Source organism: Gossypium arboreum, chromosome 11 (assembly GCF_025698485.1).
Source record: "Gossypium arboreum isolate Shixiya-1 chromosome 11, ASM2569848v2, whole genome shotgun sequence".
Classification (NCBI taxonomy): Eukaryota; Viridiplantae; Streptophyta; class Magnoliopsida; order Malvales; family Malvaceae; genus Gossypium; species Gossypium arboreum.
The window spans coordinates 109,963,800-109,988,458 of NC_069080.1; the positions used below are offsets into that span (position 1 = coordinate 109,963,800).

At 37.5% G+C, this 24,659-nt stretch overlaps 1 long non-coding RNA gene across 1 annotated transcript; it reads left to right on the forward strand.

Moving 5' to 3' along the window:
- The first annotated feature begins 1,406 nt into the window (after positions 1-1,406).
- On the forward strand, positions 1,407-2,281 carry LOC128284139 (uncharacterized). The gene is made up of 3 exons (XR_008274467.1): positions 1,407-1,431; positions 2,034-2,084; positions 2,214-2,281. It is a non-coding gene; the product is annotated as an uncharacterized LOC128284139 (long non-coding RNA).
- Positions 2,282-24,659: the final 22,378 nt, after the last annotated feature.

Below are 24,659 nucleotides of genomic sequence, written 5' to 3' on the forward strand. Positions count from 1 at the left end.
CTCAATTTCACATTCGATCATTACTCAATATTGCTTGTGGAACCATTTGGAATTAATAAGGATACTAGGATAGTTTAAAAGCTCGTACAATGCCAACATCCTAGACGTGGTCTTACATTAAATCGAATACGATGACGATGTCCCAGACATGGTCTGTGACAGCCCTAAATTGACCCTAGTCGGAAAGTGGTTTCGGGACCGCTAAACCGAGTCATAAAAATAATTAACCGTCATAGTTGATGCTCATTATATGTACATATGCATGTGTGAAAATTTCATGTTTGGATTTTGTTAATTGTAAGTGAATTTTATCAAATAGGACTTGTGTGAGAAAATTTAGAAATGTGCTAGACAAATGTAAAGTGGTCTATTAATGCATGTTGTGAAAATGATGGGTTTGCATGTCAATTTACCCAAAATTTAAGCATGGTGGCCGGCCATGTTATGAGTGGAAACATGTTGCAAACATGTTGGGTTAGTGGTTATGTTAGAAAGAATAAAATAATGAAAAAAAGGAATATGATGAAAACAAAGGAAAAAAAAAGTGTCCATCCTTTCACATTTTTCTTCCTTGGCGAATGTTCTAAGAAGAAGGGGAGAGCTTGAGAAAATCAGCTATGTTAGTTTGCTAGACTAAGGTATGTTTGATGTTGTCCATGAGATTCATGCATGTTTTAGTTGTTAGTTTGAGTTCTACCTAGCCCATGGTTTAAATCTTTGCTATGGGATGGAGATGATATTCGCCATGGGTGTTGTCTTCTTGGTTGATGTTTGATGTTGTGGTGATGAGGCATGAAGATGAGTTAAGTTTCGCTAAGGTGGATTTGTGTTGATGTCATTTGCATGCTAAGTGTGAAGCTTTGTAATGATACATGTGTATGGTGCTTTTGATGTTGTGAATGGAAGTAGTGGAAAAGTAAAAGAAAATTTATGTAGAAATGTGTTATATGTGGATTTGTAGGATGTTATAAATATATGTGAAGCCATGCTAGATTAGGAAGAATTCGGTCAAGTGTTCATGAGATGAAATTTTATGTTTAAGTGAATTAAAGATGATAGTATAGTTGATATCATGTATATATGTATGCATATTCGGCCATCAAATTAAGAGCATAGGTGATGTTGAGTCTAAGCTTTGCACATTCGGACATATATATATATATATGCATGTGTGATTGAATTATTGATAGTAGGGCGATAGCATATGGTTATTAGTCGAATAGCTATGAACATAAGGTAGCAAGATAAAAATTTTACCATGCCGTTCGTATGTCATAAAATCATTAAAATGTGAATACCAATATATGTAGCAAAGCGGTTGAATGAGTTAATTTATTTGTTTAAGCTCAAGATCCTAAAGGAGAGGCGTCCAACAAGGGGAAATCGAAGGTCATCGAGTAGCCGACTTGGAATTATTTTACCCAACACAAGGTAAGTCATTAAGCATATAGTTGGTATTGATTTAAATGATCGTAATACCTATGCAATTGTGGTTAATGAGATGAAATGTATACAAATGTATATGTATGTAGAGATGAAATTATCGAATGTAAAAAGGAAGTGAAGCGTATAGAGTGGCTGGTTTTCGGCACTAAGTGTGCGGGCAATAAGTGTTCACGGTTGTGAGATTGGCACTAAGTGTGCGGGCTTGAAATGTATGGCACTAAGTGTGCGAGTTTAAAGTACATGGCACTAAGTGTGCGTGGTTGATTATTAAGCACTATGTGTGCGAACCCATTATATATATATTTTCTATCAATTATTTATATTAAGGGTGCGACCTTACCGAGTCGATTTCAGACAGTGGAAAGGGTAAGTACCTTGAGTTCATGGCTAATAGGTGCTATGTTTATATTTGGAGTTGAGCGCGGTAAGTTTTGAACCTATGTGATGATTATAATTGAAGTCACGTACATAAGGTTCATCGTGGAATAGGTGAAAGTTCGCTTAGTTGTATGATTGTAACGAAAATAAAATGATGTATGGAAATGCCTCAATTATTCTATTGAATAGCGCATGAAATGTCAATGTAGGACTTGGAATGAGATTGAATCGTAAGGTCTAAGAAACTATGGCATAGTTCGGTATGGATGGAGTACTTAGCCTCATTTCGTTGTTTCCTCTTGTGAAAATTTTATTAATGGATGGTAGTGTAATGCTTATGACTTACTGAGTTATATACTCATTCGGTGTTTGCTTGTCACCTATTTTAGGTTTCTTGGACTCGACTTTTTGCGTATTCAGGACCGTCATCGAAGTCATCACACCGACTAGCAACTTTTGGTATTTTCTTCTTAGTTGGTCTAGGAGAACATTTCGGCATGTATAGGCTGTTATGTTTTGTTGAAATTTGGTATGTAAAACTTTGGATAGCCATGTGAAAATGGCTTATATACGTTTTGAGCATAATGTTATAGTCATCTTGAATGTATATGTTCATTAAGAGGCATGGAAACTATGTAATAGGTAAAGTCTACCTTAAAAATGGATGCCGATAGCAGCAGTGACGTGGATGTGAAAAATCAATAAAAATAGTAGGAATGAAATTAAACAGTGAATAAATTATGTAATCGGACCTTGACGAATCTATTTTCATAGAAAAGTAACGAAATGATCATATGAACAATATATTAGGAGATATTTAAGTTTTCGCGAAATAGGGCTAGGATGGTTTCTGGATTCCCTGTTCCGACTTTGGAAATTCATTATAAATTAACCAGAGATAATTAGAAGTTTTTCCATATATGTACAGATTCCTTTTCGAGTCTAGTTTCTATAGAAACAAACGGCATCAGTATTGAGGCCCTGTACAGGGAGATATCCAAGTCGTAATGCCTGAAGGTCAGTGTGGTTGAACCCTGAAACAGGGGAGACTTTAACTAATAAACTGTACTAATTGGATCAACCAAAAAAATTCTAGAAAAATATTTTTAGATGGATATATGAGTCTAGTTTCAGGAAAAAATTACAGAACTGGTTTTCGACTTTTGGAACTCGAGATATGATTTTTAAGGAAACAGTGACACAGTTAGCCAGCTCGTCTGGAAATTTAAAATGGACTGTGCAATAAGTGATTTAAGTCTGCGAACCCCTCGTGTCTGACTCCGGCAACGGTCTCGGGTACGGGGTGTTACATGGTCTTACACGTAAATCACAAATTGATGCCAACGTCCCAGATGTGGTCTTACACGAAAACACATATCAGAATCCTATATCATGACATATGTATCCTAATTATTCCTAAGGTTTGTACGGGCTTTCGGACGTCGTAACTCGATCAATTCAGACTCGTAAATACTTCTCCCATACTTATACAAATTCAGCTTGAAAATATATATACAAGTAATAATTCAATTCGGCACAAAAAAATATATACAATCGAATTTAACAACATTTATTTACTTATGAACTTACCTTGGACAATGACGAAAGAATCGGGACGATTATTCGACAACTTTAGATTTCCCCTGATCCAATTCCGATTTCCTCTTTTCTTAATCTAAATTAATAAAAATTTAACTTGTTTATTAACATATTCATTCAATTTAGTTCAAAAACACATAAATGGGCAATTTACACTTTTGCCCCTGACATTTTATATTTTTCACAATTTAGTCCCTATTTCACAAAACACAAAATATTCAAAATTTCACCACACCCATGCTTGGCCAAATTTCACTAAGGTCCCTAGCAGCCTATTTCTTTCATTTATTTCACATTTTGACCACTCAATTCACAAAATTCACAATTTAATCCCAAATAGGCATTTTTACTAAAAATCACTTAATTAAACATGAAAATCTATTAACACATATTTATTTTTCATCATCAAACACAAAAATCATCAAGCTTTCAACAATGGAAAAACACAAAATCATCATCAAATTCAAAAATTCAAGCATGGGTTAGCTAGTATTCAAAGCAACGATCTCAAAAACGTAAAAATTATCAAAAATCGAGTAAAAACGAACCTTCAAATTCAAAGCTTAAGAACCCTATTATCTTTTCTAATTTTCAGTAAGAAGATGATGAATAATGGCTTTCATTTCTTTTATTTTAATTTTATTAACTTATATTTCTAATTTACAAAAATAACCTTGGTTAAAACATTATAAAATCACATATATTAAGTCTATTACCGTCCACTAACCTTAATAGTGGCCTAATTTCATTTTAAGGACTTTACAATTAATAAACCATAGCAACCAAGTACTTTATCAAATAGAAAGACACTTTTACATTTTACGCGATTAAGTCCTTTTTATTAAATCAAGCACACAAACGATAAAATTTTCACACGAAACTTTCACCATACCAATTCACATACTATAAACACTAAAAATAATTTTAAAATATTTTTTGACTCAGATTTGTGGTCCCGAAACCACTGTTCTGAATAGGGTCTAAACCGGTTGTTACATTCTCGGCAAGGGATACTTGTTCTTTATAGTCACCTTGTTGAGCTGCCGGTAATTGATACAAAGCCTTATAGATCCATCTTTCTTCTTTACAAATAACACTGGAGCACCCAAGGGAGAAAAACTCGGTCTCACAAAACCCTTATCTGTCAACTCTTGCAGCTGATCTTTCAATTCTTTCAATTCAGTCAGAGCCATCCTATACGGAACAATCAATATCGATGAAGTCTCAGGTACTAAATCAATAGCAAACTCGACTTCTCTGACTGGTGGTAACCCTGGCAACTGCTCCGGGAACACATCCGGATATTCACAAACTATCGACACTGATGCAATTTTCAATTCAGACATCTTTGTATTCAATACATAAGCAAGCTAAGCTTCACAACCTTTCCTTACATACTTCTGAGTAGATATAGACGAAATCACAATAGGTAATTCACTTGATTCGTCGGTTTCAACCCAGAGAACCTCACCATTTTCACATTTCAATTCAATAGTTTTCTGTCTACAATTTACTATAGCATCATGTAGTGTCAACCAATCCATACCTAGAATAACATCGAATTCATCAAATGGCGACAACATTATGTCAGCCGAAAAATAGTGACTCGAATCATCAAAGGACAAGTCTTGTAAACTCTATGAACTAGCACATATTTGCTTAAGGGGTTTGACACTTTAATCACAAATTCAGTAGACTCAACAGGAAAACTCTTATTAGATACCAAATTCACACAAACATAAGAATGAGTCGATCTAAGATCAATCAATGCAATAACATTAGTATCATAAACATAAAATGTACCTCTAATCACATCGAGAGATGACGCATCCTCAAGAGCACGAATGGCATAAGCTCTAGCAGGTGCTCTAGACTCAGATCTCACGGTTGTATCTTTTCTCACACCTTTACTGCTAGTTCTATTCCCGGTAATTTTTGGTGGCCTACCTCTGTTATTAGTATTACTCGGCCTTGCACTCTGAAATTGTTCTTTCTCAGCCATCTCAGGACAATATGCGATAAAATGATCTTGGGAACAACACTTGAAACAAACTCGGTCATTCATCCTACACTCGCTGGGATATCTTCTTCCACAATGCTGACATTCGAGTCTGTTATGCCTAACATTACCCACACTTGCCATTAAAGTAGCTTGAGATTTAAAACTCGAATATTGTTTCATGTGGTCTCTGTGCGAATACCCAGCTAATACATTCGAACAAGAATTCATTTCTCTAGATTTCTTTGACTGGGATTGAATTGACTTACTCATTGGCCTTTTTCTTGCATCTCTAGGCTCACTCTCGTCTTTTCTTTTCTCTTTGCTTAGCTCTTTAGCTTTGCAAGCTCGTTCAACCAATACAACAAATTCTTTTAGGTTCAAGATTCCAGCTAACAGTTTATAGATAATAGCCTCAGAGGAAACACACTCTCTTGCATACTTACTGAGCCTGAAAAATTCTCACTCATACTCTGTCACCGATATTCAGTCCTGTTTTAGCTCAAGAAATTCTTTACAATTCTGATCGATGAACCACTGACTAATATATTTCTTTTAGAATTCCTCTTGAAAGAATTCCCATGTAACCTTCTCTCTCAGTACCGAAGATACTAGTGTCTACCACCAGTGATATGCTGTGTCCCTCAATAATGATATAGCACATTTCAAGCATTCTTCGAGTTTACATGATAACTCATGAAATACCCTGATAGTATTCTCAAGCTAGAACTCGGCTCTCTCGGGGCCATTATCTACATTAGCCCTAAAGTCCTTAGCCTCTTGCTTTCGATTCTTATCAACCGAAGGCTTATCCTGTCTTACCAAATCCACACTTTGGGAAACTACGGGAATCAGTTTAGGATAAAGAAGGGGTGGAGGATGTTTAGCTTTCGGATTTGTTCAAACAAACTTCGAATACCACTCATTCATCATGTGGATGAAGGCTTCCCTAGCCCCTCCTCCTTGACTGACCGCGGGAGGTCTATTTTCAGATGGCCTGCCCCTTGAGCGGGAGCTGGCGCATTACTTTTTACATCATCAGCTACATCTCAATCGGGATCCATTTACTATATATGGCATGTATAGCTAGACTCTTACACACGCTATGTTAGTCCAAGAATTGACTAAATTGTACCTCTGATACCACTAAATGTAACATCCCTTACCCGTATTTGACACCAAGAGAGGATACGAGGCATTACTGGACTTAAACACAATAAAACATACATTTTCGAGCCGTAAATTTTCGTCCAAATTTAAAAATTTTTACATTTAATCCTAAAGTCCCTATTACGAGCCTACGAGGCCCACAACATGCATTGGAAGTGGTTCAGGACTAAATCGAGAACTTTAAAATTTTTTTCACTAAACAGAGGTCACACGCTCGTGTGGATATGGGACATGCATGTATGGGTAGGCTGTGTGGTCACACACGACCGTGTCCTGAACCCTGTAACTTTCTATTTGTCACGCAAGAACAAATTGAAGACACATGGCCAAGCCACACGCCCATGTGTTAGGCCGTGTGGTCGATTTAAAATTCATGATAGTTCATTAAATAGGTGCAAACTTCACACGCCTAGGACACATGCCTGTGCCTGAGGCCGTGTCATACACACGGCTGAGGCACATGCCTGTGTGCTCAATTCTGAGCATTCTATTTCTCAAAATTAAGGTGCAAGAGACACACGGCCGGAACACATGCCCATGGGGTAGACTGTATGTCGCACACAGCCTAGACACACCCCCATGTGTCTACCCATGTGGACAAAAATAAGGCTATTTACTAAGCCTTTTTGCCACCCTTTTATGCACACACTTGCACAACATAACATAGCACCAATCCAAGCATATACATACATCCAAATCAGCCACAACCAAGACACTAACACATTATTCACATGCTACCATCTATTATGCACAAACATCACATACTCATCAACTTAAATCATGTAAATTCCCATATCCATGAAAGACATCATCATACAAATTACTTATACTAATAGTAGCCAATTTCAAATGGCGTTATACAAAATGAACTTTCAACCAATATAAGCCAACACATTTGGCCAAATCAATTATGACATATAACAAAATGACCAAGTCCCCTATACATGCCAAAACTTAAAACGATGAATTCATTGATACCAAAAATAATTGTTAATAGTGTGAGTGCATCTCCGACAGTCTCCAATCCCTGAGCTTGCTTGGTGACACTATAAGACAAGGGAAAGGAAGAGGAGTAAGCTATAAAGCTTAGTAAGTTCCTATGAAAATAATAAGCATCATAACCACACATTTAACATACAACTAATATAATGAAAATTGACATGAATTTTATTAAAATCTTATAGGCATAACTTACTCAACCACAACCTTACCAAGAGTTCAGGACATATCGAGTTCATTACGCATGAGTTTTACGTACATGCTTGTACCAACTTGCAACATAACCATAGTTTTTTACAACTTTGACATTCACATTGACCACTCAGAATATTAACGGGTATTCAAAAATCTTTCACAATAGTTCCATATATGTAGCCATAGCTACCTTACATCTCATAATACATATAGGCTCGTTTTTGAGCTATTCATGGGCCTGCTCACACAATCTGCCAATCAAGACGTAGCTACACAGTGTTGCTCACACAAGCTGTCAGGAATCTACAACATATGCAGGATTACCCAGACACTGGTAGGACGTACAAGACTAGCACCCTGATCACATAAACATATAGATTCCTAGTGACATGTCACTCGTATCCTATTCTATTCCTAAGACTTAACCGAGAATTCTCGTTCAAAACTTTGTCAAACACTTCCAAAGAGTTAATCACAATTCATACAATATTAAAGCATTTAAAACATAAATATAACAATGCATTATTTACATATGAACTTACCTCGGTACAAAAATAGTAAAATGGGACCTAATCGTTGAACACTTTATTTTTCCCCTGATCTAGGTTTGAACCTCGTTTTCTTGATCTATAGTAACAAATTTAGCTTATTTAATACTCACATTATTCAATTCAATCCAAAAACCATGTTATGGAAAAATTATATTTTTCCCCTAATGTTTCACATTTTTACAATTTAGTCCCTAGGCTCGTAAAAAGAAATGTTTCCTGCTTCATCAACACCCAAGCCTAGCTGAACCATTTTCATACTCATACAGCCCACATTTTTCATTTAATCAGACTTTTACTACTCACTTTTGTAACTTTTACAAATAGGTCCTTTTTGACATTTTTATCAAAAATCACCTAGTAAATGTTGTTTATCTAACACCAAACTTACATTTTCTACCATTAGGCATCAAAATACACAAATATCTATCATGAGAAAAAATTTAGACTTTGATTATTTCTTAAATTAGTGGTAGAAATAGATTAGGTCGGGTTACAACAACTTCAAAAATGTAAATAGCATTAAAAACGGGGCAAGAACGGACTTACAATCGAGCTTGGAAGATGAAAAAACCCTAGATATAGAGACCTCTTCAATTTTTGGCACAAGGGACTAATTTTAAGAAGATGATTTTTTTTATTTTAGTTATTTTGGCTTTATTTACCAAATGACCAAAATGCCCTTCATGCATAACTTTAAAAAATTTCACCTAATCATGTCCATGTTTTTCCATCTAATTAAAAAATGGTCTAATTACCATCTAAGGACCTTTAATTTAAAATTTCATAAGAATTAGACACCTCTAGCTTCTAGAACACAGATTTTGCACCTATTGCAATTTAGTCATTTTACTAAATTAAGTGCTCAAACGTCAAAATTTTTTAACGAAATTTTTACAGAATCATTCCATAAAATAGTAGCCCATAAAAATATAAGAAAAAGAAGTTTTTTCGTCGAATTTGTAGTCCCAGAACCACTTTTCTGACTAGACCCAAAATCGGGCTATTACAAGTGTGATGACTCTTGACAATTTTAAACTGTGTTTTCATACAGTTAATGGATCCTGACTGAGATGTAGCTGATGATGTAGAAAGTAATACACTGGCTCCCTCTCAAGGGGCAGCTTCATCTGAAAATAGACCTTCCACGGTTAGTCACAGAGGAATGGCTAGGGAAGCTTTCCTCCACATGATGAACGAGTGGTATTCAGAGATTGTTCAAACAAATCTAAATGCTCAACGTCCTCCACCCCCTTCTTATCCCCAACCGATTCCCGTAGCTCTTCATGGTATGGAATTAGTAAGACTGAATAAGCCTCCGATTGATAAGATTCAAAAATAATGAGCTGAGGAATTCAGGGCTAATGTAGATGACGATCCCGAGAGAGCTGAGTTCTGGCTTGAGAATAATATCAGGGTATTTGATAAGTTATCATGTACACCCAAACAATGCTTGAAATGTGATATATCAGTCAGTGGTTCATCGATCAGAAACATAAAGAATTTCTTGAGCTGAAACAGGGTTGAATGTTAGTGATAGTGTATAAGCGAAAATTTGTCAGGCTCAGTAAGTATGCCCGAGAGTGTGTTTCCTCTGAGGCTATTATGTGTAAAAGGTTTGAAGATGGACTGAATGAGGACATCCGACTGTTAGTTGGAATCTTGGAACTAAAAGAATTTGTTGTAGTGGTTGAACGAGCTTGCAAAGACGTTGAGCTAAATAAAGAGAAAAGAAAGGCCGAGAGTGAGGCTAGAGATGCAAGACAAAGGCCGATGAGTAAGTCATTTCAATCTCAGTCAAAGAAATCTAGAGAAATGTATTCTCATTTGAATGTTTCAGCTGGGTATTCACACAGAGACAGCGGGAAACAATATTCGAGTCCAAAAACTCAAGTTACTTCAATGGCAAGTGTGGGTAATATTAGGTCTAACAGACCTGAATGTCAACATTGTGGAAGAAGACGCCCCGATGAGTGTAGGATGAATGACTGAGCTTGTTTCAAGTGTGGTTCTTAAGAGTATTTTATTCGAGATTGCCTTGAGATGGCTGAGAAAGAACAATTTTCAAGTGCAAGACAGAGTAATACTACTAGTAAGGGTAGGCCTCCGGGATATACTGGGAATGGAACTAGCAATAAAGGTGTGATGAAAGATATAGCCATGAGATCTGAAGCTAGAGCAGCTGCTAGAGCTTATGCCGTTCGTGCTCATGAGGATGCGTCATCTCCTATGTGATTACTGGTATATTTTCTCTTTATGATACTAATGTTATTGCAGTGATTGATCCTGGATCAACTCATTCTTATGTTTGAGTGAATCGGGTATCTAGTAAGATTTTGACTGTTGAGTTTACTGAGTTTGTGATTAAAGTGTCAAACCCCTTAGGCAAGTATGTGCTAGTTGATAAAGTTTGCAAGAATTGTCATGTTATGATTCAAGGTCACTATTTTTCGACTGACTTAATGTTGTTGCCATTTGACGAATTTGATGTTATTTTGGGTATGGATTGGTTGACACTACATGATGCCATAGTAAATTGTAGACAGAAAACTATTGAATTGAAATGTAGAAATGGTGAGGTTCTTCAGGTTGAAACCGATGAATCAAGTGAATTACCTATTCTGATTTCATCTATGTCTGCTCAGAGGTATGTAAGGAAAGGTTGTGAAGCTTATCTTGCTTATGTGTTGAATACAAAAATGTCTGAATTGAAAATTTAATTAGTGCCGGTAGTCTATGAATATCTAGATGTGTTTCCAAAGGAGTTGCCTGGATTACCTCCAATTAGAGAGGTTGAGTTTGCTATTGATTTAATATCTAGGACTTTACTGATATCGATTGCTCCGTATAGGATGGCTCCGACTGAATTAAAAGAATTGAAAGCTCAGTTGCAAGAGTTGACAGATAAGGGTTTTGTGAGACCTTGTTTTTCTCCGTAGGGTGCTCCATTGTTATTTGTAAAGAAGAAAGAAGGATTTATGAGACTTTGTATCGATTACCGATAGCTCAACAAGGTGACTGTAAAGAACAAGAATCCCTTGTCGAGAATTGATGACTTGTTTGATTAGTTGCAAGGAAAAATGGTATTCTCAAAAAATGATTTGAGATCTGGCCACTATCAATTGAGAGTTAAAGATTTAGACGTACCAAAGACTGCTTTCAGGACAAGGTATGGGCATTTTGAATTTCTTGTTATGCCTTTTGGATTAACTAATGCTCCAGATGTTTTTTATGGACTTAATGGATAGAATTTTTTGACCGTATTTAGATAAGTTTGTGGTTGTGTTCATCAATGATATTCTGATTTATTCACGAGATGAGTCTGAACATGCCAAGCATTTAATAATTGTTTTGTAGACCTTGAGAGATAAGTAATTGTTTGCTAAATTCAGCAAAAGTGAGTTTTGGCTCTGAGAAGTCAGATTTTTGGGACATCGTTTCAGGAGATGGTATTCGGGTTGATCCAAGTAAGATTTCAGCAATTGTTGATTGGAAACTTTCGAGGAATGTATCCGAGATTAGAAGCTTTTTGGGCTTAGCTGGATATTATCAATGATTTCTCAAAGGATTTTCGATGATCACAACACCTATGACCAAGTTGTTGCAATAAAATATTAAATTCAAATGGTCCGAAAAATGTCAGCAAAGTTTTGAGAAATTGAAAGCATTACTAACTGAGGCACCGATTTTAGTAAACCTGAATCGGGAAAAGGATTTGTAATTTATAGCGACACTTCATTAAATGCTTTGGGATGTATGTTGATGCAAGAGGGCAAAGTGATAGCTTATGCCTCGAGACAGTTGAAACTGCATGAGAAGAATTATCCAACACATGATTTGAAATTGACCGCCATCTTTTTTTATTTGAAAATTTGGCACCATCATTTGTACGATGAGACATGCCATATCTTTACTGACCATAAGAGTTTAAAATACCCGATGACTCAGAAAGATCTGAACTTGTGATAATGGAGATGGCTCGAGTTACTAGAGGATTATGAACTAGTGATTGGTTATCTTCGGGGAAAGGAAAATGTAGTCGTAGATGCTTTGAGCAAAAATTCCTTTTTTGCTTTGAGAGCTATGTGACACCCCTAATGTGACCCTAGTCGGAGAGTGGTTTCGGGACCACGAAACCGAGTCACAAGAATAATTAAGTGTTATATTCCGTGCTTATTGTATGAGGAATTGGTATGCATAAATATTTTGTGTCTCGATTTTTATTAATTAGGTGCTAATTTATAAGAAAGGACCCATGTGCTAGGACTTGAAAATGTGATAGGTGTATTTTTAAGTGGCCTAATAATGCATAAAGTGAAATAAATGGAGTTGCATGTCAATTATCCCTTTCCCTAAGGTGGATGGCGGCCATGACAAATTATGGGCAAGGAAAACATGTTCCCAACATGTTTTACTAATGGATGATGTTAGAAATGATAAAATAAGAGTATGAAAAAAAAGAGAAAAAAAAAATGTTCATTCTTCTCCATAGGCTTGGCGAATGTCCTAAGGAAAGAAAAGAAAATTTGTTCATCCTTTCTCATCTTCTTGGCGAAAATACTAAGGGAAAAGGGGAGGATTTTTGCTTCATGCTTGGGTTGGAAGAGACCTAGAAGGAGATTTGGCTAAGTTTACATCAAGATTAAGGTATGTATGAGGTTGTGTTGGGAGTTTCATGCATGGTTTGGTTGCTAATTTGATGTGCATGTTAGCCATGGCTCAAATCTTTGTTATGCCATGGAAATGGCATTTGGCCAAAGTTGTTATGGTGATAAAGCCATTGCATGCTAAGTGTGAAACTTGATGATGATGCATGCAATGATGGATTGTCTACTCATGAGTAAGATTTTGAGCTTTCTTTTGTTTTATCATGATTGAAGTTGAAAAGAAGCATGATTGTCATATTCGCCATGATGCATTCTTGAGCATGATTCATGCTTCTTGCATGTTAGTTAAAATTTGTGTTTTGGATGGCTATGGACACCTTGAAATTCGGCCATGCTCATATATGCATATATATGATTGCATATTATGTTTTGGTTATGAACTAAGTGATGAATATATTGGTTTAAAGAAGAAGATGTGGAAGAATGCTTGTGAAATTGCAAGCACAATTGCCCTAGCACACATGTAGGTGCTTGATGCTATATTATAAGTTTTGGGCCACAATGTGCAAAGCATTAATTAGTAAATTGCATGCTGTTTTTGTGAGGTATTAAGTGCAAAATTGACCTCAACATGTACATGAATATTCGGCCTTGGGTAGCCTATTGAAGGCCTTAGCATTTCCTTGATGCTCAAATAAATTGTATTGAATTGCTTGATGTAGTATAAAATGTGCATGACCATTGTGTATTCAAGCTAAAGAGTGGCCATATGACCATTTAAAATCCTTGTCATATTCGCCATAAGCAAGCACAATGAGGTTTTAATAAATTGAATTTGTTTGAATTAGCTCAAGAGCTAAGAGGGCCACAATTGGACAAGGGAAGGAAAAGGTGATCGAATAGCCGAAAAAGCCGTTCGACAACATCCGAGGTAAGTCCTCAAGAAGTGACCTTACTTGAATTATGTGAGATGAAATATGGATGTGTATGATTATTGATTATGTGTGTATGAGCATTTGAATTCCACCCGGGCTAAGTCCCGAAGGCGAATATGCTAATGATTATAATTACGTTTGAGCCTTAGTAACGAAAATGAATTATGTATGTCCAATGATAATTGATGTATGTGTTCATGGAAATTGAATGATATCCGGCTAAATCAAGACAATTATGCTGAAATTATATCCGGTTAAGACCGAAGGCAAATGTGCTAGTGGCTATATCCGGCTAAGACCAAGGCATTCGTATGAAGTTATTCTATCCGGCTAAGACCAAGGCATTTGTGCACGTGATTATATCCGGTTATATTCGAAGAATCTTGGGCTGGAGGTGAGTGTTGGTTGCTGTAATGAATTCAATTAGTACACTCGGAAAGCCCAAAGGATAAGGTACGTTATATGTGCATTGGAAAGTCGACATGTTTGAGCAACATTCGCTCAATCGACTAATGAATTTCAGTTATTGAATTGATTGATGCTTTGTGAACTTATATAATGATGAAGTGTGAAGTAAGAATGTGTATTAATGAAATGATGCATTTGGCTATGTGAATGTATTGCTGTAATTAGAGTTGATTATATTCCTTGAGACTTACTAAGCATAAAATGCTTACCCGTTGCTTTGGCTCTCGGTTTTCTAGATTTCGCTCAAGCAATCGGATTTGGGATCGTTGAAGTCGAAGTCATCCACACTATCAAGCCTCCATTTTGGTATAAATTTTGGTTGAACTTGAGATGGCATGTATAGGACTACCCTTGTTTGTTAAATATGTTGTAATGTAAGTATGTACGGCCATGCGAAAATGGCTCGAAAAGGGAAGCATGAACTTAGACTAATTGTGGGTTGTATGTATATATTTTGTGTCATGATGTGGCTATGGCTTGGAAATGGGAATGTTGGTCATATGATCAGCCATTGGCATGGTTAAAATGATCATATATGAACCTATGTATGGCAAGACTAGTTGAATCATGGAGACTACCAAATAGGTAAGTCCTACCTTAAAAACAGATGCTGCCAGCTGCAGTGGCGTGAATGTGAAAAATCACCAAAATTCATAGGAATGGTATTAAATAGTGAATAAGCTATGTAAATGAAGCTTGATGAGTCTATTTTCATATGGAAGAAACGAAATGGTCATAGGAGTTACAGGTTAAGAGATATTAAAGCTATTGTGAGACAGGGCCCGAATGGTTTCTGGGTTCCCTGTCGCAACTTTAAAAATTCACTATAAATTATCCAAAAAGAATTAGGAGACATACTTTATATGTACAGATTCCATTTTGAGTCTAGTTTCATTAGAAACAAACAACACCAGCATTAAATCCCTGTACAGAGAGATATTCAAGTTATACCGCGCGAAGGTCAGAGCAGTCGATCCCTGTAACATGGGTAACTTTAACTAATAAACTGTACCAATTGGCCTGACCAAAAATCCTAGAAATAAATCCATGGATGGATATATGAGTCTAAATTCAGGGAAAATTTACGAAACCAGTTTCCAAGTTTTGAAACTCGAGATATGATTTTTAAGGCGACAGTGACGCAGTTTTCCAGCCTGACTGGAAATGTCAAATTGGTGGGCAAAAACATGTGAACTTGGCTTGTTAACCCCTCGGGTCCGACACCGGCGATGGTCTCGGGTTTGGGGTGTTACAAGCTATGAGTGCGAGATTGACTATGTCTAATGATGGCTCAATTTCGGTCGACTTGAGAGCTAGACCGATATTTCTTTACCAAATTTGTGAAGCTCAGAAAAATGATAGTGAATTGCAAGCTAAAAGAGCTCAGGGTGAATCGGGTAATGATTCAAACTTTCGGATTGGTTTAGATGATTGTTTAATATTTCGAGATAGAGTATGTGTACTAAAAGATGATGAACTTATTCAGAAAATTTTGCACGAAGCACACAGTGGGTGTTTATCAGTTCATCCAGGTAGTACAAAATGTATAATGATTTGAAGAAATTGTATTGGTGGTCAGGTATGAAACGAGATATTTCGGAGTTTGTTTCGAGATGTTTGATTTTTCAAAAAGTAAAAGCCGAAAACCAAGTGCATTCGGGTTTACTCCAGCCAGTGATAGTACCCGAATGGAAATGGAATAGGATAACGATGGACTACGTAATGGGTTTGCCTTTGACTTCGAAAAAGAAAGATGTCATTTGGCTTGTTGTTGATAGATTGACGAAATCGACTCATTTTATTCTGGTACGTACTGACTATTCACTTGATAAGCTAGCTAAACTATACATTGTTGAAATTGTTAGATTGCACGAAGTGTCTATTTCTATTATTTTGGATAGAGATCCGAGATTTACTTTGAGATTTTAGAAGAAATTACAAGAAGCTTTGGGTATGAAGTTAAATTTTAGTATCGCTTTTCATCTGCAAACTGACAGTCAATTCCAAAAAGTAATCTAGATTCTCAAAGATTTACTTCACTATTGTGTTTTAGAGTTCGAATGTAGTTGGGAAAAATATCTATCTTTAGCCGAATTTTCTTATAACAGTAGTTTTCAGATGAGTATAAAAATGGCACTGTATGAGGCATTGTACGGCCGCAAGTGTCGAACTCCATTATACTGGACCAAGCTCAGTGAGAGATAGATTCACAAGGTTGATTTAGTTAGAGAAATCAAAGAAAAAATGAAAGTAATTTGTGATTGTTTGAAAGCAGCTACGGATAAACATAAATCGTACACAAATTTGAAAAGAAAAGAGATTAAGTTTCAGATCAGTGATAAAGTATTTCTAAATGTATCTCCGTGGAAGAAGATTCTAAGATTTGGCCGTAAAGGCAAGTTAAGTCCATGTTTCATTGGGCCGTATGAGATTATTAAAAGAATAGGGCCAGTGGCATTTCGGTTAGCTTGACCAACAGAGTTGGAAAAGATTCATAATGTGTTTCATGTGTCGATGTTGCGACGATATCGTTCTGATCCTTCACATGTGGTTTCACCAACAGAGGTTGAGATATGACCTGATATGACTGATGGTGAGGAACCGATCAAGATTTTGGCTCGGGAAGTTAAAAAGTTCAGAAATAAAAGTATAGCCCTAGTGAAATTTTTGTGGCAAAAACATGGGTTTGAAGAGGCAACTTGGGAACCCGAGAAAGCTATGAGAAAATACTACCCAAACCTCTTTTCTGGTAAGATTTTTTGGGACGAAAATCCATAAATGGGGGAAAGTTGTAACAGTCCGATTTCGGGTTTAGTCAGAACAGTGGTTTCAGGACAACGAATCCAACGAATTAAGATTTATTTTTTATTATATTTTTATGGTTTACTGTCTCATGGAATTTTTTCGTGAAAATTTCATTTGAAAATTTTATCGATTGGACACTTAATTTAGCTAAATGGACTAAATTACAATAGGTGCAAAATGTATGTTCTAGAAGCTAGATGTAACACCCCAAACCCGGCCCGGACGTTATGGCCAGATCCAGCGTGTCACATGGAAGTGTTTTATCGGAAAACTTATTTTCATTGAAAACCCTTCTTTAAAATGAAAACCCTAATTACTTTGTAAAATCACTTCTCAGTCACGGATGCTTTATTTAAAACAGATGATCTATGAAAACATGTCACTTAAAAATTGAGTTGCGGAAACGTAGTATTTAAAAACAGTTATGGTTTAGAAAAACAATTGTTCAACTTCTAATAAATGTAAAGCATAAAAAAATAATCCTAATTTGAAATAATAACCAGAGGAAAGGCCTTATTACAATCCGGACTGAAATAACTTAGAATACTAGAAACTATTTGCTTAAGAACACAAGCCCAAGTCATCTTGCTAGCTGGCCACCTCGGAGCCCCTGCAACCGTCAAACCACCTACTGAGGATCACATGAGAAAAATAAAAGAGGGGGTGATTTACGAAAACTCAGTGTGTACAAACCTCATCAATTGTAGAGCATGCATCACATCAATTTGGGCCTAGGCCCACTACAATAACGGTTGCACTTGGGCCTTAACCCATGGTAGCCTCAGTTGGGCCTGAGCCCGTGTCTCAATCAGAATCAGTTTACGCAATGCACAAATACCAATCCAACCCAGCACTCCGTATCCCATCCAACCCTACACTCTTGTGGGGATTTAATCGACCCACCCATCCCTACACTCCTAACGTAGCCCAGTTGCGGAACTACCTAACGTTGCAACAAAGCTGCTAATCATATATTGGGCTTAAAAAGCCATCAGTGGATCGCGGTTGTCAAGCAACCATGCGATCCTCGTATACTTCCTCCGTTCCATAATTCCCAACCCATATGCAACCTAAAGATAATATCATATGAATGCAGCAGGTATACATGTAACATCCATAAATCTTACATTCCACACATAGGGTATTTTAGTCATTTTCAACCTTAGGGGAATTTTCAGTAATTTCTCTTTATTATGGGTTTATTACTTTCCTTGGCTCATTAACAAGTCCTTGTTGACTAAAGTGAATAGATACTATGCACCAGGTAGGATTCCAAAGAAGAGGAGGTGAGTCATCAAGACTGCTTAAGTACCAAGCTCTCCCTAGATCCAATCCTAAGACATGCATATACCTATTGCCACACCTCAACCTTATGACTCGTCTACGGTCGTAATTAATTAATTAATTAATTAAGTTTTATGTCTGTTTAAGCAATTATCATATACTAGGCCCAAAACCCCTTACAAAACCTAGACAAGTCTACATACATGCATATGGCCTATTAGGCCCAATCTCTTTCATATAGCCCATTAGGCCCAAATCACATTCATATCGCCCATTTGGCCCAATCACATTTATAGTCATTCAATTGTATGACTTTTCATCACATAATGTCAAATTGCTAATTTCGCCTACTATAGGCCCTACGGCCCATCAGGCCCATTTAGCCCATTCTGGCCCGGTTGGCCAATACACGGCCCAAGTCCATGGAATCGCCCATGGGGCCTCTGATAACCTATTGGTTTCCCCCCTTATGAGTGTTCGCGCACTCGCAAGACAATAATAGCCAAACTTCCGGCTTTTCGGCATTTCGACTTTTTGGCATTTCGCGATTTGCTAATCTACTATGTGTGTGCATTGTATGTATACATCTGGTACTAAACATGCTGCGATCTCCTTAGCCACGAAACTACAAATGATGTCACTCAACGATTAACCATACACTTATCAAATACGATCACCAAAAACTGAAAATCTCACCTTTGCCTTACCTTGAACGACAAGCCTTAACCACCCTTCCTTAATCACTAATCCCGAGTATTTCTTAAATCTGCATCAATCATATTAAGTCACTCTTAAATCACCCATGACCATTCAGCCAACTTTAACCAATAAAAGAGGAATACTTACCCAAAACCCCAAAACGCCTAAAGAGCAATTCGGCAAAGATCCGAAATTTGAGATTCGATACTAATCCCACAAGAATTGGCCGAAGTAGAGGGAGTAGTGGCAAAACATAGGGTCTTCAAGAAAAGCATTTTGGCTTTTTAGATTTGTATGGTGAAAGGGGTTATTCGGCACAATGAAGAAGAAAAGAAGAAAGAATCGGCTAAAACCAAAGGTGAATCAAAAGAGAATTTGAGAAGAGAAATAATGGAAAATCGGAAAGCAAGGAACAAGGAATTCGACTTCTGAGCACTTTGAGAGAAAAGTGTTTCGGAAACACAAAAAAATGAGGAATTCAGCTAAAGGAAGAGAAGTAATTTCGGTATTACCCCAGAATCCCCAAAATTGACACATGTATATACTATAGCCGAATTTGCTATCCTCAACTTCCCAATTCGGCTCCACTGCTCTACACTCCTCATCTCCTACTTTTTCTCCCTGATTACTCCTTAATCCCTTCCTTAAATTTCTCCTCTGATCATTCCCTTCAGAGTTCACATCCAATGCCACTACTGGCCATTTATTGAGCAAAAATAAATCCTTCTTTTGAGTAAGGAGGGATTTGAACCCCAAAACTCCTTGCCATGCATGTGACCCTACTTGCCACTCTAACATAAGGCTATTGTGTCCAATTCCTCCTTCATTTATTTAAAACCCAAACTACTTGCCATCAAGGTTCTTTTAATTATTAAACTATAATTTTCTTTACCCCAAAGTTTGAACTCAAAACTTAACCAAGGCCTATTATCACATAAATAACACTTGACTAGGAATATTAAGCACACCTTTTATCAAAACCGAAAAAAAAAGTTTAAGATTTTTAGGGCGTTACAACTCTACCCCCTAAAAAAAATTTCATCCTCGAAATTCCCAACTATTAGTACAGCTGCATAACATAGACTACAACACCATGCTCCCGCTACGCACTCTAATTCCAAACTAAGTAAATAGCATATTATGGTTAAAGTACATACCAATATTCGCCTCTGGAGCGTCTCTGTCCTCTCAACAATGTGCTGCATAGGCTAACGTTGGCTATCTCACCTCAGCATGACCAGCACCTCTACCCGGTGCTCTACGGCCCAAACTGTTTCCACCCCTGGCCTGACCATGGCCTTTGGGCGGTTGTTGACCACCCCTCAGTGGCTGTACATCACCTCTACCAAAGACTTGCCTCTGATCCGGTCTTCTGGGACACTCTCTGAGACGATGCTCCATGGAACCACAAGCTAGACAAGCTCCCATCCTCTTCCAATACTCGCCTACATGAGCTTTCCCATAATCAGCATAAGGTGGCACCGCTGGGTTAACAGCAGCGGGCCTTGCTCTAACTGGCCCATTATCTTTGGCCCTAGCCCTAGGCCTCTGTCCAGCACCAGGAGTCTCAGCCTCCCTTTTAATCTTACCCCTTTCTTTTTCCCGATTCAGGCACTCAGCGTGCTTCACCTCTTTCGCTATCTTTGCTTTCTCTTCCAACTCTGAAAAAACTTGCTCCCTTTGTGAAGCTATTAATACTCTGAGACTATCCATAAGACCATTCTCAAACCTAATGCAACGCTCATAGTTTGTTGCCATCATAACTCTTGCATATCTACTAAGGCGTAGAAATTTCGCCTCGTACTCCGCCATAGATTTGTTTCCCTGGGTCAAGTTCAAGAACTCCTTCCTTTTAGCATCCACATAACTCGCACCCACATACTTCCCTTGAAATACAATTTTGAAGAACTCCCAAGTGACCTGCTCAGGTTGGGTGCCCTTTTTCACTATCAGCCACTACTGGTAAGCTTCTTCCCTAAGCAGTGACACTGCCCCTTTCAACTTTTGTTTAGGTGAATAGTTTAAGTCCTCCATTATGCTTTCAGTGGCCTCCAACCAGTATTTAGTCACTTTAGGAGCCAACCCAGCCACGCCCTTAAAGATCTCAGCCCCATTTGATCAAAGTCGCTCCGAAATTGACCCCCGATTTCCTCTGCCATTATTGGGCCCTGAGACCCTTTCCAAAATCCTCAGCATTACCTGCGACAATGCATCATTCCCCGTGGCCTGATCATATGGTCCAGTCTCAACCATGGGTGAGGCCGGAGGCTCTTCTACTCCAACATTGCGCATATAGTACGATGCCGACGATTCAGCCCTAACACTTCCATAGCCTCGGCCATGGCTCTTGCACCTCTTCTAGCACTCATCGTTGATTCATGTATTATCTGGATTAGAAATTTTATGAAGTTTTAATTAGTTTCAGTAATTAAGTTGATGTTTTATGAAAGTATGAAAAAGAAAGTTGTTTTCAAAAATCCTCTACAGTTTCAAGGTCCTACGGGCTTCAGTTTCACTCCAACTAAAAGCCTTAGTATAATCATCTAAAGTAGTCCACTAACTATCTACAGTATATCAAATTAAACAAGTTTAATAATAAAAGAACTTACTTGGCTTGACGTCGGAGACTTGGTGTGCCGCACAACAAGATTTTTTTTCCCCAAAACATTGTGATCCAATTCTTTTTTTGAAGAAACAAACCCAAATAATAAAGCCCACTTCATACCCCGAGTTTTTCAACTTTGCTTTGATACCACTAAATATAACACCCCAAACCCGGCTCGGACGTTATGGCCAGATCCAGCGCGTCACATTGAAGTGTTTTATCGAAAACTTTATTTTCATTGAAAACCCTTCTTTAAAATGAAAACCTTAATTACTTTGTAAAATCACTTTTCAGTTACGGATGCTTTATTTAAAACATATGATCTATGAAAACATGTCATTTCAAAATTGAATTGCAAAAACATAGTATTTAAAAGCAGTTATGGTTTAGGAAAACCATGTTCAACTTCTAATAAATGTAAAGCATAAAAAAATAATAATCCTAATTTGAAATAACAACCATAGGAATGGCCTTATTACAATCCGGACTGAAATAACTTAAAATACTAGAAATGCTTAAAAACACAAGCCCAAGTCGTCTTGCTAGCTAGCCACCTCGGAGCCCCTCCAACTGTTGAACCACCTACTGAAGATCACTTGAGAAAAATAAAAGAGGGGATGAGTTTACAAAAACTCAGTGTGTACAACCCTCATCAATCGTAGAGCATGCATCGCATCAATTTGGGCCTAGGCCCACTACAATAACGATTTCACTTGGGCCTTAGCCCATGGTAGCCTCAGTTGAGCCTGAGCCCATGTTTCAATCAGAATAAGTTTACGCAATGCATAAATACCAATCCAACCCTGTACTCCGTATCCCGTCCAACCCTCCACTCCTGTGGGGATTTAATCGACCCACCCATCCTTACACTCCTGATGTGGCCTGGTTGTGAAACTACCTAACGTTGTAGCAAAGCTGCTAATCATATATTGGGCTTAAAATGCCATCGGTGGATCCACGATCGTCAAGCAACCATGCGATACTCGTATACTTCCTCCGTTCCGTAATTTCCAACCCATATGCAACCTAAATAGAATATCATATGAATGCAGCAGGTATACATGTAACATCCATAAATCTTACATTCCACACATAGGGGTATTTTAGTCATTTTCGCCCTTAGGGGCATTTTCGATAATTTCTATTTATTATGAGTTTATTACTTACCTTAGCCCGTTAACAAGTCCTCGTTGGCTAAAGTGAACAGATACTATGTACCAGGTAGGATTCCAGAGAAGAGGAAGTGAGTCATCAAGACCGTTTAAGTACCAAGCTCTCCCTAGATTCAATCCTAGACATGCATATACCCATTACCACACCTCAACCTTATGACTCGTCCACGGTCACGATTAATTAATTATTTAATTAATTAATTAAGTTTTATGTCTGTTTAAGCAGTTATCATAGTAGGCCCAAAACCCCTTACAAAGCCCAGGCAAGTCTTTATACATGCATATGGCCCACTAGGCCCAATCTCTTTCATATGGCCCATTAAGCCCAAATCACATTCATATGACCCATTAGGTGCAATCACATTCATAGTCATGCAATCGTATGACTTTTCATCACTTAATATCAAATTGCCAATTTCATCTATTATAGGCCCTACAGCCCATCGGGCCCATTTAGCCCATTCTGGCCCAGTTGGCCAATACATGACCCAAGTCTATGGAATCGCCCATGGGGCCTCTGATAACATATCAGTTTCCCCCTTACGAGTGTTCGCGCACTCGCAAGATTATTGTAGCCAAACTTCTGGCTTTTAGGCATTTCGGCTTTTCGGTATTTCGCGATTTTCCGATCTACTATGTGTGTGCAGTGTATGTACACACCTGGTACTAAACATGCTGCGATCTCCTTAGCCACGAACCTACAAATGATGTCACTCAACTATTAATCACACACTTATCAAATACGATCACCAAAAATTGAAAATCTCACCTTTTCCTTACCTTGAATGACAAGCCTTAACAGCCCTTCCTTAATCACTAATCTCGAGTATTTCTTAAATCTGCATCAATCTTAATCATTAAGAACTAAACAACAAGTGACTCACAATCATCTTAAGTCACTATTAAATCATCCATGACCATTCGACCAACCTTAACCAATAAGAGAGGAATACTTACCCAAAACCCCAAAACACCTAAAGAGCAATTAGGCAGAGATCCAAAATCTGAAATTTGATACTAATCCCACAAGAATCGGCCGAAGTAGAGGGAGTAGTGGCCGCATAAAAGGGTATTCAAGAAAATCATTTTGGCTTTTGAGATTTGTATGGTGAAAGGTGTTATTTGGCACAAATAAGAAGAAAAGAAGAAGGAACCGGTTAAAACCAAAGGTGAATCAAAAGAGAATTTGAGAAGAGAAAGAATGGAAAATTGACAAGCAAGGAACACGGAATTCGGCTTTTGAGCCCTTAGAGAAAAAAGTGTTTCGGTAACACAAAAAAAGAGGAATTCTGCTAAAGGAAGAGAAATAATTTCAGCATTACCCCAGAATTCCCAAAATCGGCACCTATATATACTATAGCTGAATTTCCTATCCTCAACTTCCCAATTGGCTCCACCTCTCTACACACCTCATCTCCTACTTTTTCTCCCTGATAACTCCTTAATCCCTTCCTTAAATTTCTCCTTTGATCACTCCCTTCAGAGTTCACATCCAACGCCACTGCTAGCCATTTATTGAGCAAAAATAAATCCTTTTTTTGAGCAATGAGGGATTCGAACCCCAAACTTCCTTGCCATGCGTGTGACGCTACTTGCCACTCCAACACAAGGCTCATTGTGTTTAATTCCTCCTTCATTTATTTAAAACCCAAACTACTTGCCATCAAGGTTCTTTTAATTGTTAAATTATAATTTCCTTCACCCCAAAGTTCGAACTCAAAACTTAACCAAGGCCTATTATCACATAAAT